This window comes from Wyeomyia smithii, chromosome 3 (assembly GCF_029784165.1).
Source record: "Wyeomyia smithii strain HCP4-BCI-WySm-NY-G18 chromosome 3, ASM2978416v1, whole genome shotgun sequence".
NCBI lineage: Eukaryota > Metazoa > Arthropoda > Insecta > Diptera > Culicidae > Wyeomyia > Wyeomyia smithii.
The window spans coordinates 223,333,650-223,352,211 of NC_073696.1; the positions used below are offsets into that span (position 1 = coordinate 223,333,650).

Consider the following 18,562-nt stretch of genomic DNA (forward strand, 5'->3'; position numbering starts at 1 on the left):
CATGTTCTCCAGATACTTTTTCGCTGTTTCACCGCATGTACCAACCTCCCGGCCAAGTGCACGCAGCGATTGAGCCACTTTTTTCTCGATCTTCCTCTTCAGCATCCTTTGAAGCTTCTTGTCGCTCAGGGTCGTTGGCCGTCCGGAACCGGGCTTTCTTTCGATGCTCTGATCGTTGTCCAATAGTGTCAAGATGTTGTAGATGCCGGAACGGGCATACCCGGTGTCCACAAAGTGCGGCACGATGTCCATTTTTGACGCGGCGGGGTACCGTTCATTGAACGCGCACACGTCCGAACGGAGTAGCTTCACTGTTTTCGCCATCACAGTTAGAGTTTGGCTGATAGAGCTGTCAATGGTTTTTTGCTAATTCATGGGTTACTATGATTGATGATGCATGAGTAGTTTCGTCAGTGCGATTAAAGGTAAACCCATGAAAAATCGGCAATTTTTGTCCATTCTTTTTACCGTAAACGTTATCTCGGAGTTGGTTTGACTTAGGAAGTAAGTTAAGTAGTCAAATAAACATATTTCATTGTACTTTTCGCTGTCTGTGCAGCAGTCTTCTTCATTTTTCTCTTGAATATTGTCACGATACCGTTAAACTACCGCCCTACTGAAGTGGCAGCTTGCCAAGTTTGCGCTTTTTCCTTGTCAAATCATTGATTTCCGTGCAAATTTATCAGCGAAAACAAACTAGAACATATCACCTCGTGCTGTGCCAAGATAAAATCCACTCAGGAAAGCTGTCCAAAATCCATCTTCACGTATGTTTCGTCGTCCACAAGCAACATCATTTTTTTTTATCAAAACGTATATTTGACACGGCACTATACATATAATGTTTAACGGAGCCAGCTGAGAAGCAACATCATTTGTGCTTCATCAGAACCTTCTCATACAATTTTCGAGCGCGAGTGTTACTTAGGGGTAAACAGAGTAAGACCGCCCACCGTAGTTTTACTACCAAGTTATATAATAATTGAAAAATTTCTTTAACGTGTCTACTACAGTATAATTACATAACATTTTGCACCCCTTTATTTTTTGATAATGCGCGAACGGTCACAGAAATAATCAAAAACAGCCTTCAACCTGACTACTAGTCAATGCGCTATAGTTTTGCGGTAACGGACCGGTTTTTTTTGGCTAGAAATCTATTGTTTTGTTCGTGAATATACGTTTAGTCACTTGCCTGAATCTGTTTGCTTTCGGAAATATCGAAGGCCTTGAAAATGTTCCACGGGGGGTAAAGCCGCCTACTATACATGGGGTAAAATCGCCACGTATACAACTGTTTGTTCTTTTACTTCAAGACCCAAATGCCTCGACACTACAAAGGGAATATTTACAGGATCAGTAAAGCAATTTCAAGCCACAAAAGACATCGATGTTAATCGACCATTTTCGATTTGGTTGAAGCTTTTCTAGTAATATTTTTTTTAACAAGACTAATTTTTGAAAAAAGGAAACTTGTGTAATACTGGTGTTAATGAACAAAAATAATTTAGAGCCGGGACGGTTTGTTTGATCGGTATGACGTCTCCGGCAAAGTTGAAAATAGCAGTTTTTTTACTTCCGAAAAAAGTATACACTGTAAAAAGAATTGAAGAAAAAATAAAAAAATGAAATTTATTAAAAAGAACATGTTTTTACCTGCAAAATCTACAAAAGGTAAGCTAAAATTTAATAGTTGTTGGATCATGGAGTAATAGAAATATAAATAGCTCAAATTTTGTAAAGAAATTTTTTTTTTGGGCGGTTTGTTTGATGTATAGAGTCGTTGGAAATTTTGTTCTCCAAAAAAAACATAAAAAACTTGAAAATATAAATATTTGAAAAAAAATTTATAATTATTATTATTACTCTTTACATACTAAATCTTCACAAAAATCATTCAAACAGGTTCAATGAGTTTTTTATTTTAGCTGTCTTTAAGCTAAAAATAAAAACTATAATATTATATAAAACTATAATATTATATAAATTGAAGATCTTGAAAAAACCCAATTCTGAAAAATCTATTTCTGTTGAAAACCACAAAAACTTACCTAAACATTGATTTGAACTTGGATAATCAAAAAACAAAAAAAGTTAAAACTTAGAAAAAAAATTTTTTTTAGATTTTTCAGAGTGTATATTTTATTAAAAAAAGAAAAAAAATACCATCTACAACTTTGTCAAAGACACTACACCGATAAAATCAACCGTTTTGGCCCTAAAAATATTTGTTATCCTCGGAAAATGGTGGGCGATCTTACCCCGCTGGTGGGCAGCCTTACCCCGTATGAAAAAGATCTGAACATATTCAATGAATTTTTAAAATTGAAAAAAAAAGCTGGAAAAAAACCAAAAATATTTCAGTTCCTATTTTTGAAATGCGGATATTGAATAGAAAAACCTCTTAGCGAAGAAAAAATGAAATTGCAGCCGCAACTTTTTTTTTCTAGAAACAGAATTGCTTAGAGGGGCGGTCTTACCCCGCTTACCCCTACTTTACTTTGTTGGCGTCCGTTAGCCAACCGGTCTTGGGCAGAACGAATAAGAGATGTCCAGCTTCTTCTGTCTTGGGCAGCCGTTCTCCAGTCTCCTCGTACACCAGCAGATCGTGCATCTTTTTGCACCGCGCACATCCACCGCGTGCGAGGCCTACCACGGAGTCGACGGCCACTCCCTGGTTCTCTACTGAAGATAGTTTTGGCGGCTCTCTCGTCAGGTATCCTGGCTACATGTCCAGCCCACTGAAGCCTGCCCCGCTCTATAACCTTCACTATAACAGCATGTTTGTATAACTGGTATCTTCCAGTTTACCGCCAAGTATCGATCGCAGAACTTTACGCTTAAAAGCTCGTTGATAAGCTTTCTTCAGCGTCCATGCTTCATGTCCGTAAAGGGCCATCAGGAGTATCAGCGTCCTATACAGCGCTAGTTTTGTGCGAGTTTGCAAACTACGGGACCTTAGCTGGTAACGTAGTCTGTAGAAGGCCCTGTTCGCAGCTGCCACTCGTCGTTTCACTCCACGGCTCATATCGTTGTCACATATCACAAGCGTACCAATATAAACAAATTCTTCAACCACTTCAAATCGTTCCCCATCTATCTCCACCTCAGAACCAACACCACGGAGACTCCCACGCTCTTTGCCAGCTACCATGTACTTCGTTTTGGCAGAGTCCCAAACTCTCTGCTTCCCTCTTAAAAAGTACGAAGGCCTCCTCCACGGTCTTACGGTTGATACCGATGATATCGATGTCGTCCGCAAAACCAAGAAGCATGTGAGATTTCGTGATGATCGTACCGTTTTTTTCCACGTTTGCTTTTCGTACTGCACCTTCAAGAGCGATGTTGAACAGTAAGTTAGAGAGCGCATCCCCCGCGAGTGTTAGAGGCTAGATTTTGCTGTCCTGTACGTTGCTTACAGGCACAGAGAAAACGGTAGGCTCCACGTAGACGGGTTTTCCGGACAGCACCATATATTTTGGCGTTATCTCGATCCGATATCGCTCGCCAAAAAAAAAAAAATTATTTTGTGATATCTCGATCCGATCAGTTTGGGAGGGAGGATTTCTTCCGTCCGGTCATTGGAAGGCACAGCCTTCATTCGTCAACCAATGAAAACGGCCTGAGGCTGATAAACTTTGCCGCGGCCAGAGTATTTGCCATATGTAGTTCTCATTTTCCACGTTTGAATATTCGGAAGCACACCTGGAGGCATCCAAATGGAGAAGCCTGCTCCCAGATCGATCACGTACTGATTGACGGTCGGCACTTTTCGGATGTTACTGAAGTTAGGTCTTTTCGGGGACCAAACATTGACTCTGACCATTATTCGTCGTTTGTAAGATCCGCGCACGGTTGTCGAACGTGCTGAAATCTCGCACAGAGAGGACGACGCGTTTCAACATTCAGCGGTTGAAAGCTGATGGCGTGGCAGCAGAATACGCCAGAGAGCTGGATCAACGGATCGCAGAACAGCAGGAGGAAGGAGTGGAAGATATAAATGGGCTCTGGGGCACCATCCACGGTGCCATCGAAACGACTGCGAGAGAGGTGGTAGGTACGACGCGTGGAAGACAGCCTAATGGCTGGTTCGATGCCGAGTGCCAGAGAGCAACTGATGAGAAGAACCGTGCCAGGAGTCGTATGCTCACTGCGGCTACGCGTCAGAACAGAGAGAGATACAGGGTGGCAAGAGCTGCCGAAAATAGAACCCACCGTCGGGAGAAGCGCGAGTACGAGGAGCAGAGCCACGCCAGCGCAGAGGATAGCTATGCTCAAAACGACGTGCGGAGATTCTATAGAACGGTCAACAAAGTCAGAAGCAGAAATTTCCCTGTGCCGGTCATGTGTAATGACAAGGACGGCAACCTGCTTACTTAACCGAAAGTTGCAGCCAGGTGGAAGGAGCATTTTCAGGCACTGTTGAACGGTGAGGAGCCGGATGAACAGAGCAGGAACAGGATTACGATTATGAGTGACAAACAAGCTGTGAAGCCACCAAAACAGGAGGAGATGAAAAAGGCGATTAGTAAGCTGAAAAACGGCAAGGCCGCTGGGAAGGACGGTATCCCGGCCGAACTTCTAAAAGGGGGAAGCGAGCGGCTGTACTATGCGATTGACCAGATAATACTAAGGATCTGGGCGGATGAACAAATGCCGAACGACTGGTTGGAAGGCTCATATGCCATATCTATAAGAAGGGACATCGATTGGATTGTGGCAACTGTCGAGGCATAACGTTGCTCAACTCCGCATATAAAGTGCTCTCCCGTATCCTGTTCTTCAGATTGAGACCGTTAACGGAATCCTTTGTTAGCGAATACCAGGCTGGTTTTCGACAGGGGCGTTCCACGACGGATCAAATCTTCACCCTGCGACAGATCCTCGTTCAGTTCCGGGAGTACAACTTACCGACTCACCATCTGTTTGTGGACTTCAGGGCGGCATACTACTCAGTGAAAAAAAAAGAGCTGTGGCAGATCATGCTGGAACACGGTTTCCCGATGAAACTGATTAGGCTGAGGCGTATGACGCTGGGGGGATCGAAATCATGCGTGCGGATAACTGGCGAGACATCAGTCGCGTTCGCAACGTTGGATGGACTGAAGCAGGGGAATGCGCTCTCTAACTTACTGTTTAACATCGCTCTTGAGGATGCAGTACAAAGAGCAAACGTGGAAAGAAACGGTACGATCATCACGAAATCTCACATGCTTCTTGGTTTTGCGGACGACATCTACAGGGGATAGGCATAATAAGTTGGATAGGCAAAATTTTGATGAAACTTGAAATGCTGTAGCTTTGCCAAATGTTATTTGATTTTAACAATGCGAACATCATTGAGCTGGAAAACTTTTGAAGTTTCATTTTCTGATTTCAGATCTGGCCTAGGTCACCGGATGTAGGAAATATTCCTGAGTTCCGGTAGGCATGTCAAACCTGCTGATTTTTGGATGGATTTAGTAATGGGTTACCTGATAAAAATGGTTATTTGCATCATTGGCATAGATGACAAAATCATTTCTGAAGCGAATTGTTCATTAAGATCCGGAATCGGCCAAGAACTCATCGAGAAATGGCTATTTTTCATCCGGAAGTCTTGATAGGAACTTTTAGTAGGGGACATTTACATTTTTGCGCGAAATATAGCGTGTGACACATCTATCTTCAAGATTTTCCATCAGGAATCTGTCAAAAGACATATTTTTGAGTATATGCTTCATTAGCCACTTCCGGAACAACCTGCATGCCCAGGATGAACCCGTAGTGGGAGAATTTACATTTCTGCGATTGACCAGATAATACTAAGGTTTCATCACCACCAATTTGAACTCGAGGTGGGAGGTTAGCACTGTCCTCTCGGGAACCCCTTCCTTTCATGTACGTCGTCTTCGATGCATTGATGACCAGTCCAATCCGTTTGGCTTCAGCCTTTAGTCCGATGTACGTATCCGCTATCTTCACAAAGGTCCGAGCCACAATGTCAATATCGTCGGCGAAACCAAACAAGTGAACCGACTTTTGAAATATCGTGCCACTCGTGTTAATCCCCGCTCTTCTAATGACACCTTCCAGGGCAATGTTAAACAGTAGGCACGAGAGACCATCACCTTGCCGTAGACCTCTTCAGGATTCGAGGGGGCTCGAGAGTGCCATTTGCTTCGCAAATGGTGATAGTCGACGGCAAAGTATTTGGGAGAGTACCTTGTAGGCGGCGTTCAACAGAGTGATTGCCCGGTAATTGCAGCACTCCAGTTTGTCGCCCTTTTTGTAGATGGGACACACAATACCCTCCATCCACTCCTCCGGTACTCGTTCTTCCTCCCAAACCCATGACCCAGTGCACGGCTCTAGCCAGTGTTTCTCCACCGTATTTCAATAGCTCGCTGGGAAGTTGGTCCACTCCAGCAGCTTTATTGTTTTTCAGCCGACCAATCTCCTCCGCCACCTCCAGAAGATCGGGGGCTGGAATTCTGATGTCTTCTGCTCGTGCACCAAAATCAATTGCCATACCGTCCTCGCGCTATACTGCATCGCCGTTTAGATGCTCGTCGAAGTGCTGCCTCCACCTTTCGATCACCTCACACTCGTCTGTTAGGAGGTTGCCGTCCAAGCTCCTGCACATATCGGCTTGCGGCACAAAGCCTTTGCGGGAGCTGTTCAGCTTCTCGTAGAACTTCCGAGTGTCGTTAGTTTGGTACAGCTCTTCCATCGCAACGCGATCTCGGTCCTCGAGCTGGCGCTTCTTCATTCGGAGGATTAAGAAGTAATTACCTGTAAATTGCCACAAGCTGCTTCTTCGTTCACGTGCAACGGCCGAACGATAATCAAGGGGGATGTCAAAACTTGGCATGGCCAAAATATGTTTGCTTCAGAAAGAGGCAAACATATTTCGGCCATGCGTTTAACCACTTTTTCAACTTTTTCCAACATATTAAAGTATACAAACTGTTTCTATGACATTTTATTGATGTTACTACAACAACGAATTGTTTAAAAAGCATACATACTTGTTACAATAGCTTCCGGACGTTGACTTGTATTACCACTTCCTCTTGACTTTGGGTTGATTCAGCCATGACTTTGAATATGTATGAAGTAATTCCAAAATAACACTACCTAGAGCCAGTATTTCGCCGAAAATTATAGTGTAGTATGATTCTTAGGTGTGTTATTAAATGTTGCATGCATAGTTTTCTAATATTCATTGAATTTATCAGATAAAATGCGTAAAATGTTACCGGGTGGGCCAAAATACCCCGGTACCCTACATGGTAGCTGGCAGAGAGTGTGGGAGTCCCCGTGGTGTTGGTACTGAGGTAGAGATAGATGGGAAACGATTTGAAGTGGTTGACGAATTCGTTTATCTTGGTACACTTGTGACATGTGACAACGATATGAGCCGTGAAGTGAAACGACGAGTTGCAGCTGCGAACAGGGCCTTCTACGGACTACGTTACCAGCTAAGGTCCCGTAGTTTGCAAACACGTACAAAACTAGCGCTGTATAGAACGCTGATACTCCCGGTGGCCCTTTACGGACATGAAGCATGGACGCTGAAGGAAGCTGATCGACGAGTGCTCGGAGTTTTTGAGTTTTGGCGGTAAACTGGAAGATGGAGTGTGGCGCAGGCGCATGAATCACGAGTTGTACCAAGTATACAAACATGCTAATATAGTAATGGTAATACAGCGAGGCAGGCTTCAGTGGACTGGGCATGTAGCCAGAATGCCTGACGAGCCAAAAAAGTAAAGTAAGTAAGCCAAAAAAGTAAAGTAAGTAAGTATAAGGAATTCATGTTTCAAGATGCTGAATTAGAATGTAATTAAAAAAATAATTATCAAACGGTTTAGATGAATTAGTTCTGGAATTCCTCTGCAATTTTTTTGTCTGTCTATTTCAACCTTAGTTTATTTAGGGAGATTTATCGTGAGATACTATTATCGATACAAGTGCTTGGAAAAGCTCAAATTGTTTTTTTTCTTGTTTATCTAGCAAGCTAGCCGTTGATCCGAAATGCAACTTTTTTAATGAAAAGAAATTTCAAGTACTAAAAAAGAACAAAATACTGATTTTTCATTACAAAGCTTATAAAAAAAACTGAAAGTCAAATTGCAAATTGTTTCCAAGTTTAATTTTTTTTTGTAAATTTTAAGGTAACGGCTGAGCTAGTTGGTTGCTGTGACATAGCTGTTTTATTGTATAGGTCTTCGAAAGCATTTTTTTTTATTTTGAGTGTTCTTGTAATTTCACAAAAAACTTGATGCTAGAAAACCGGCTAGCACCTTGATGATTTTTATTATTTTTTCCCTTTTTTTCTCATCTCTAATACTTTTGGCCCTAGATAAAAATAATATAGTTTCAGATTGTTAGCACTCTTCTAGTCTTAGATTTATTATGTCTGTGCAATCTAATTTTTTTATTGTGTGTGGCAGCAAACATTTGCTTTTCGAATTTCGTTTCATGTATTCAATTTCAAAAATCGCATCTTTTAATCGGCCAAACTATGAAACTTTGACCGCTCCGAAGCTGAGTTGAGCTTAAATTTTGCATGGGACATGGGACAAACATATGGAGTTGATTCCTGGCTTGTTAGCGTTTATTCTGATGCTATAAACTCCTGTGTTGGATGGTATTCGATCACTTTAAGCTATTTTACATGAATCGGAAGTCGCCATATTGGGTTTCAAAATCGTATCTGAGATCGGATTCAAGCCTCTAAATATCCTTCCAATTCTGTAAATATCTATTATATAGATGGTATTTGATCATTGCCGGATATTTTCCATAATTCGCCATCTTAGATTTCAAAATGACGTCTTGAGGCTATTCCTGGCTTCCGAAGATCATCCTGTTTCCATGAATACTCATATTGGATGATTTTCGTCTCCCTTAGGCTTTTTTTTTTTCAAAAAACTAGAAGTCACCAAAAATTGAGAAATGGTGTTTGGACGCCATCTCAATCACGGATTTTAGATGGGATGATATTTGGCCATTTTAGGTAGTATTCCAATTCTGAAAATACACTTATTGAATAGTAATGGGCCGTTCTGCAGTCATTATCAGCAAGAACAACTGCGTTACGGGATTTCATGTTAATGCATATTATGGTCTAGATTAACTAGGTGCTCCGATTCAGCTTTTTCGTAATTTCGGAAATACTTCACCATGATACCGTTGCTGCGGTCATGGTTGTGCTTGAACTGTTTCGATCTAATTGTAGTAGTTTTAGGAAACACAATTTACCTATTCACAAATTGCAGAAGTTCCAACATAACAGAGCCTGAAAAATTCTTGCATAATGATGATTTGTTTTTTGCGTTATTATGATTTGACAGTATTAGTTCAGAAACTACCAGAGTAACAATTTGATAATAAAAGATTAGAGTTGTAATGGAGCAAAAGCCTTGAAGACAACACAGTGTTTAAAGCCATTAAACTCTACTTATGGGGTAGAAGCGAGTCGCGAATCAATCTTGCACACTCGCAATGAAAATCCTTGATTCCTCGACCGATGTGGTAAATCCGCGGTATGTTCTGAAACGACAGCCTGATAAGCGGTAAAAATGACAGGAGTTTTGCAATCCCGTTTCAATAAGATAAATAGAAGGCTGATTTGAGAAGTTTCGAGGCGCAAATTTTACCATAGCCGTTTTCGAACCAATTCCTGGACAAAAAATTCAAACCTCACCAACATAAAAAAGAAATCGGCGCGCTGTGACAAGAAATTTTGAGTAATGCGATGAAGAGTGCCCCTTCGTAGCTTCAGAAAAATAATTATACAATCTGCGCACATACCAACTTATTTTCAAAAAAAAAAAAACAAAATATATAGTAAATTTTCTATGTTTTCCGAAATTATCTCGCGATTCCAATTTTACCTGCGAACTGAATGCTAAGCGTAAAATTTCAGTAGCAAAATCTGGTTTAACTTTGAATAATGTTGGTATAATTAGTGAAGGTTCAAAGTTCAAGTTCTCCTGTTAAGTGGGATAGTGGGCCGTCCACAGGCTGCTGACGGATTGACGAGTTAACCAATAGAGAGTTGAATTCATATGCGATTGATTAACGGAAATTACTTGTGTTGAAGATCTACGTAACAACCAAATATCACATTGTTTACATAGTTTTCGCCATCAATGAAGATGTAATATTCCAATTAAGATTGTATAATTTGACGTAAGTCCTTTACAAATAATTCATAATATTTGTAACTTTTTGCTCAAAATTTTGACAAAACATATAACCATACGGTTTCTTATTTTGCAAAAATATATATTTTAGAAAAAAAGTCTATCTCAAAGAGCGGCACAGGCACAGTCGTGGATTACAAAAGTAATCTCATTTGCGCAAAATCATCCCCATGAACGGCAATTGCGTTACACAAAGTGATTGCAATTGTACGAAACCGACTGTAAAAGCCTTTTCCCCTCTTAAAAAGTGCACTATATCCATTACAGGTTAAACTAACGAGATGAAAAAAAAAAGACAAGACAGAACCAAGTGGGAAGATAAAAAACATTCATACATATTCTATCTCACTACATTTCCATACATATTTTCTCAACACTCGAAAACTCGCAAATTTTCTATGCCACACACGGCTCGCACTCGTGTTTCGCTTTGATCGCCCCATCATAGGGAAGAACTCTCAAAGCCAACTAAAAATGGGTTGCGGTTGCGGCGTTGGCGACGTAACGCACGACGACGGATGGTGGAGGTGGTTGTTTTGCGGTGCGAAAGGAAAGGAAAATTATCTCTTCAAAATTCATTCCTCATTTCTCCTGAGAAAACTTAGGTCCCCCTTCCCCTTCTCTGTTGCGATACGATCGCATGCTTAGCAGAGGGCAATACCCGACAAGTTTTCTTTTGAAAATTTATGATTATATCTCCCAATTTATATTTTTCAAAACCTCCTTAATCAATGCCATTTTCCGCCAATTCACTTTTGGATTTAGGTCTTGTCCCCTCGTCATCTTCATCGAGGATGATCATCATCACCGTCGGCATCGTCTTCGCTAGTGGGCCTTTCGCGAGGAAAATTCGCAACGGGGAATGAGGATGTTATACCGCGTGTGCGTGCGTGTGTGGTAAAAACAAATGGCAGTTATTTATCACCTCAAGTGGCGTACGGTTTTTTTTTGCTCTCTGCCGCTCAATATCTTGCACAATTGTCCGCCATATGGTGTGGTGATGATGTTCGAGGGTTTGCCAAATTATATAAAGCATATTTATTGCTATATTTGATTTTATAATTTCAGCTGAAATTATGTCAGTTGCTCCGCCGGAAGCCGGAGGTGCTAAATTGTGGAAACAGCTGCCAGAGAGCAGAATTGATGGAAATCGCAATTCAATGCTGATAATAATTCACACAGCGCATGGGGGGAAGAGAAGGTTATGGGAAACATTTTGTATGCCTGCTACTGTGAATGATTTATTTTGAGAATATTATCATAATATAAAATATGCTTCGGATGGGATATGGCGCGTCTGAATATTTTAATTTACTACAGTCAACAACACAAAAAGGAAGCCTGCATCGGCCGGGAATCGAACCCGGGCCGCCCGCGTGGCAGGCGAGCATTCTACCACTGAACCACCGATGCTTATAAACAATAGTATTCTAGTAGAAAAGCGCCGAATTTCAATTATTAATTACTATATATTCTGGCTAGAGTTCTATAAATTTACGTAGCATGTCCAAAAGCCTTGAACAAGTTGAAATGGCTAATGTGACTTGAACGGAGAACTTTTTTGCAGATTTATATTTTACTTTGGATGATTAAAAAAAGTCTTGTGTCACCGCCTTTTTTTACTGCGTGCCAGTCTTCGATACATAGCAGAATAATTCTCCTGGGACTGTATCTGATCCACCAGCAGTCTTCACTTTGCCAGAGCGTCGGTAACGTAACGAGCTCTGAATCAATTCGAGAGACTTATGACAACTGAATTGTTTTTTATCCGTAGAAGCTCAATTTTTTTTACTCAATTTTGTTATCTACTTTTGTAGTGGTATACTTTTTTTATTGTTACATTATTAAGGTGGCTTTCAGCCACAGGCTGGTTCGCCACCATATAATGGTATACTTCAGTTCAGATCCATAGCACAAAAAAAAATGATTGTTTTAGTATTCTGCCAGCCAATTAGAGTAAGCTTCTTAAAAATTCTAGAAAAATCTGATTGTTATACGCTGTAGAGCGTTTTAGCGAGCCTTAAGTAAATCAAACAAATTGTTTTCACTTACTTTTCAAATAAACTCTTATTTCGCAAGCACTGAATGTTGATTTCGAGATTATAGATGAGATATTAAACGCATCAACGCGTTACGTTCAGTGCGTCTTGAACTGTCCTACAGATCAGACGTTTTTTCGGTTGCTTGTGGACTGGTCTTTGACTGCCTATAACTTCAAAGTTTGTGTTTTGTCAGTGTGTCTTTTAAAGACTACCTGAAAGTTATTTCCCATCAGCCTTTCTCAAGACTACCTACTTTTGAATTTAACATTTGTTTTAACTTTTTTCGTATCACCTGAAATGGCTGGACGGAAAAAGAAACCTCGCATCGCCGCGGGGAGGAAAAGAGAGGCATCTCTTTCTGACACATCGAGTGTCTGTAGTGACAATCCTTTTGATATTTTGCCTGAGCAAGAAGCTGGTGAAATGGAAGTTACCAATAATGAAACTATACAAAATATAAATCTTTAAAAAAGGAGAAAGTTCCACCTATTGTGGTAACTATTTCTTCTGAATTTAATATATTCAAAAAGGAACTTTCAACGTTTGTTTCTGACGTTAAAGTTACCTATCAAATTGGCCGTAGAGGTGAATGCCGCTTATTAGCCGACTCAGTAAAGGGTCGTGATCGTCTTGTTCAGTATTTAACTGACAAGATGTACAAATTTTTTACATATGACACCAAGAACGCCAAGCCGTTCAAGGTTGTCTTGAAAGGTCTCACCAACGATCAAACCGTTGATGAGATCAAAATTACTTTAACAGAATTACTTGGCATAGCCCCTACCCAAGTAATTCTAATGAAACAAAAATCACGAGGCGAAAACAGTCAGAGAACTGGAATTTCCCTTGTTAATTATTTAATTCATTTTAACCGCAATGAGGTTAACAACTTAAAATTTTTTGAAAAAGCACATGCTTTGTATAATGTGCGTGTAAAGTGGGAAACTTATAGGAAGTATGGCGGAGGTGAAAAGCATATCACCCAATGCCGTACTTGCCAACGTTATGGCCATGGTTCCAAATTCTGTAACATGGACCAAAAATGTCTTAATTGTGGAGACTCTTCTCACAAAAAGGACACATGTCCTGTGAAAGAGAGTAAAAATTTTCGCTGTGCGAATTGTAACGGCAACCATATGTCAAATTTTTATCAATGCCCAGTCCGTTTAGCAATTATTAAGGCAAGGCAAGGTAAACAAAATTCAATTTCTCAATCAAAACCAACTTCAAAACAAAATTCTCCAAGCGTACCAGTGACGCATAGTTTACCTACTCCTTTGCATACCCGTTTAACTTATGCACAGGTTACAGGTAGTTCGAACATTATACCGCCTAGTGTTGGTAGTTCGAAAATGACCGTTAATATGGGTAAGCAAAACACGCTAGAAAATAATTGTACACCTATTACTCCAGCTAATATTGCTGCCGAAAATATTTTTTCTAATGTCAACTGCCTGGGGCCTATTACGGCAGGTAAACTTTTTGTTTTGCAACAGGCAATGTTCGATCTTATGAACGCCATGTTGCAGGCAAAATCAATGTTTGAAGCCATTCAAATAGGCACAAATTTTACTATTAAAATTGTTTCTAATTTAAAATTTAGCAATGATTTTAAATAAAACAATTAAAATATTAAATTGGAATGCTCGCTCATTGAAGGCCAATGAGAATGAGCTTTTTAATTTTTTAACAGTAAATAATGTGCATATTGCAATTATTACTGAAACATTTTTGAAACCTAACATAAAATTAAAATATGATCCCAATTACGTGGTACATAGATATGATAGGATTCAGGGTTCCGGCGGTGGAGTTGCAATTGTTATTCATCGCCGAATCAAACATCGTGCTCTTCCCCATCTTGAGACGAAAGTTATTGAAACTTTGGGAATTGAAGTTCAAACTGAACTTGGGATTTTATTTATTGCCGCAGCATATTTACCATTTCAATGCACACGCGAGCTCAAAAATTATTTTAAAGGTGATTTACAAAAACTCACCAGAAATCGTTCGAAATTTTTCATAATCGGCGATTTTAACGCTAAACATCGTTCATGGAATAATTCTCAAAGTAATTCCAATGGCAAAATTTTATTCAATGATTGTTCTTCAGGATACTATTCTATTTTTTCTCCGAATAGTCCTACATGCTTTTTTTCTGTAAGAAACCCTTCAACAATTGATTTGGTACTGACAGATCAAAGTCATGTATGTAGTGATTTGATCACACATGCTGACTTTGATTCTGACCATCTTCCAATAACTTTTTCTTTATCACATGAATCAGTTTTAAACCCTATGAGCTCTGTTTTTAATTATAACAAGGCTAATTGGGAAAGATTCAAAACTCATATTGAGAGAAATTTCAATAATGAGCTTGATTTGCAAAACGAAGTGAATATTGATTCCGCTTGGGAAGCATTAAAATGTGCAATTGTTGATGCCAGGAATTATTCTGTTCCAAAGGCTCAAGTGAAATTTGATTCACCAATAATTGACGAAAATCTTCAACTTCTAATTCGTTTGAAAAATGTCCGCAGACGTCAATATCAACGTTCTCGTGACATAGATTTACTCTTCTGAGAAATCAAAATTTTGAGACTAAAGTTGAAAAATTGAAACCATATTCAAAACCATTTTGGAAGCTGTCGAAGATTCTTAAGAAACCTTCAAAGCCTATTCCAGTTTTAAAAGATGGTGAACGTTTTCTTGTATCCAATGAACAAAAGGCTCAAAGACTTGCTCAGCAGTTTGAGAGTGTTCATAACTCAAATTTGAATTTTGTGAGTCCAATTGAAAATGAAGTCACACGTCAATTTGATTTTATTTCTTCCCAGAATTTTTTACCTGCAGAAATAATTGAAACTAACTTGAATGAGATTAAATCAATTACTAAAAATTTCAAAAATATGAAAGCACCTGGTGACGATGGAATCTTTAATATACTAATCAAACATCTCCCTGAGAGCACAATGGATTTTTTAGTGAAAATTTTCAATTACTGCTTCAAAATTGCATATTTTCCCAAATTATGGAAAAATGCAAAAAATACTCCCATTTTAAAACCGGATAAGAACCCAGCTGAAGTTTCAAGTTATCGACCAATCAGTTTGCTTTCTTCAATAAGTAAACTGTTTGAGAGAGATATTTTATCTTCCTACTTGCAAAAGTGGAAAATCTCTCCCAATGCTTCTAAAACTCAAATGATAATTTTTCCGCATAAGCCTAGGGCTTCTTTCCTCAAGCCAAACAATAATCACGTTGTCAAGATGAATGGGGTTATTTTAAGTTGGTCCGACAAGGTTAAGTACTTGGGACTAATTTATGATAAAAACTTATTTTCAAAGAGCACATTGAGAGTATACAAGCCAAGTGCATCAAATATACGAGATGTTTATATCCTCTCATTAACAGGAATTCTAAACTTTGTTTAAAGAACAAACTTTTGATTTGAAGCGTCCTCCTTGGTTTGGTACACTCGAATTACATAGACTTACTGGTGTTGAACCATTAGAAGCTATGTCAAATAAAATTATTAACAATTTTCGACAAAAATCGTTGCAATCCTCAATTGCTACGATAAGCTCTCTTTATAGCCAATAAGTTAGCAATTAAGTTAGTTGTAAGTTTACTTCCCCTTTTCTGACAAGTAGGTTTAAATCCCTACGAATGATAAGTCCTAATTGCGAAAGCAGACAAATCCTAACAATTAAAATTACAAATTTCTAACAGTGTTGAGAAGTCACCATTTGTGACTGGACACACATACTCATTATTTACTAATATTTATCATAAATACTTAAGCTACTAACAAATCTCCCCTTAAAAAAAAAAAAAAAAACGCGTTACGTTGATTCGATGGTAAACGTTAAGATTTGATCCTGAACAGTTCCACAAAAAATATCCCAGTTTCAATATTTTTTTGCAAGTTTGAACTTGTTTCTATGGGCAAAAGATGCCATTTTGTGCTATTTGTTTAATTTTTGGAACACGACTCATTTTTGAGAAGCTATTGAAAAATGCTATTTTGGGAAGATATTGATGATTACAAATATTTTTAGGATTAAAACTGTTTGTTCGATCGGTATGACGTCTTCGGCAAAGTTGTAGATAATAATTTTGTCTTACCGAAAAAAATATACACTGTTAAAAAAATTATTTTTTTTATGAAAAAAAGTTAAAATAAAAATAAAAATTTAATCAATTAATCATCGTCAACATATCGGTATCTTTCCCTTTCATCGACACCACTCAGAATAATAAAAAAATAGTGCTCGATGAAATAAGTTCCAATTTTTCTCTGAAAATGTTTTCTTCTGTCTGCTTTTATCATTCAATTTGTTTGGTTTATTCGGATGTTTTTTTTTACTTTGTCGAAACATTGTAACCCACAACAAGTATAGAGAACTTCCTTTCGAATAAACCGAGCAAAGGCAAACTCTTTTTAGAAATTCACTTGTCTTAAAATTTGAAAAAGTTTGAAGTAATCAAACCATACTTATTTAGGGGTGCTGGGGGTAAGCCCGGCCCTCTAAGGGAAATGATTCTTCAGTAGCACTTGATGGCGAATATTGTTATATTTTTTTCACAAAATCATTGCCCATATTGTTTTCTACAAGATATGAAGGTTTTCAGTACTTTAAAACTGTTATTTTACAAGGAATAGTGAAGTTTTGAAACTAAGATAAAAATGACGTTTAGCAAACAGTGCGGGTGAAACCGGCACCCCTTGGGGGTAACACCGGCACCTAAGTTTGTTCATGAATTTACTCGAATTAACTGAACAATTTTACTATAGATAAGGAAAAAAAAAAACTGAACAATTTTGAATTCTGAAAACGACGAATGAGAGATCTTACTTTTCTCTATGTTACTGTTGAATTTGGTTGTTGTCGGTTAGCTGGTTCTGGGGAGATTGCCGGAACAAGTTCCGGTGAACATTATGTATAATCAATTAAAAAATTTGATACTCGGCAAGCCTATCATGTGACACTTTGAATCATATTATTAACTAGTTTCATTGAAGCCAGGATCACATTGACCACACCGGAGCATATTCCAAATACCACCGGGAAAGCCGTCAATTTTGTGACTTGATTCAGTACATTTGACACCTCTAATAACCCTTGGAATCATTCATAAATCACAGAAGAGCTTGAGTGCATGGTTCTAAGTCAATTAATTAATTTATTTATCAGCAAGACATCGGTTATAGATGAGAAATATGTGTCAGCTACATCCAACTAGCCTCAGACCATGTCAGGCTTACCCCACTCACTGGGTGACGGTGTTAATCCGACAGCACACATTTGTTTAAAAAGATTATTTCTACAAATTTATCGCTTCAATTTACTTCAGATCGAATTCCTGTGATTGCTAACAATACAGGCAATAAATTGTAGAGCAACGAAAAATTATTTTAGTCTTTCCAAATGAATAAAAGCTTACGTTCCACTCACGAAAAATTACAACCGTTTACGCATTTGCTGCAGTAGCGTATGTTTTGTCTATTATTTTGACGTTTGACGTTTCATGGTAGCTTCGATGTGTCTAAAATATTAAATACCAACACTTCACATATTCCAAAACACAGTTAATTAGCGTTTTCTAGTAAAATCCTAGGGGTGACGGTCTTACCCTCAGTGCCGGGCTTACCCCAAATACCCCTACTTCAGTAGCCTAGAGCCATAGTGACTCGTGCCGTATCAAAAAATTTCCTCCACTTTCCTCGATCCTAAGGCTATTCGTCGCCAATTTGCTAAGCGTCTCGACACTCGCAGATCCGCTTCAACCTGATCAAGCCATGTAGCACGTTGGGCCCCTCTGTTTCTGGTGCCGGTGCGATCTTTGAAGAAAACCGATTTTATCGCATTGTCGTCCGGCATTCTCGCGACATGTCCAGCCCATCGCAGCATCTCTCCAACTAGTATCTGCAGGTCGTGATTCATGCTCTTCCACCACTCTCCGCTTTCGGTTTGTACTCCACTAAATATTGTCTGCAACACTTTCCATACAAACACAGCTAGTGCGCGTATGTCTTTCGTAAGCAGCGTCACGGTTTTAAGTCTATCGTCAGTTTCGTGCGGTGTAGATCTTAGCGTCCTACGAACGCCAATGTAGGCCCGATTTCCAGTAGGGTTTGCAATCCCGGGAACGATTTCCCGGGAATTACCTTTTCCCATAAAATATTGCAAAAAAAAACTAAATAGCGAATCAAAACGCGAAACTTACGTCGTCAAAGTGTATCAATATTTGTCAAGGTGTAAATATTTGCATGAAATGACGTTCAATATTTGCTTGTCGTGTAATATCAAATTATTTACTTAA

General features: G+C 39.1%; 1 protein-coding gene and 1 non-coding gene across 12 annotated transcripts in view; both read right to left on the minus strand.

Moving 5' to 3' along the window:
• The window catches only part of LOC129732265 (protein winged eye), a 674,761-nt gene that overhangs the window by 329,411 nt on the left and 326,788 nt on the right, over positions 1-18,562 (minus strand). The gene's annotated exons all lie outside the window — the stretch shown is intronic.
• Trnag-gcc (transfer RNA glycine (anticodon GCC)) lies at positions 11,536-11,606 on the minus strand. The gene has a single exon. It is a non-coding gene; the product is annotated as a tRNA-Gly (tRNA).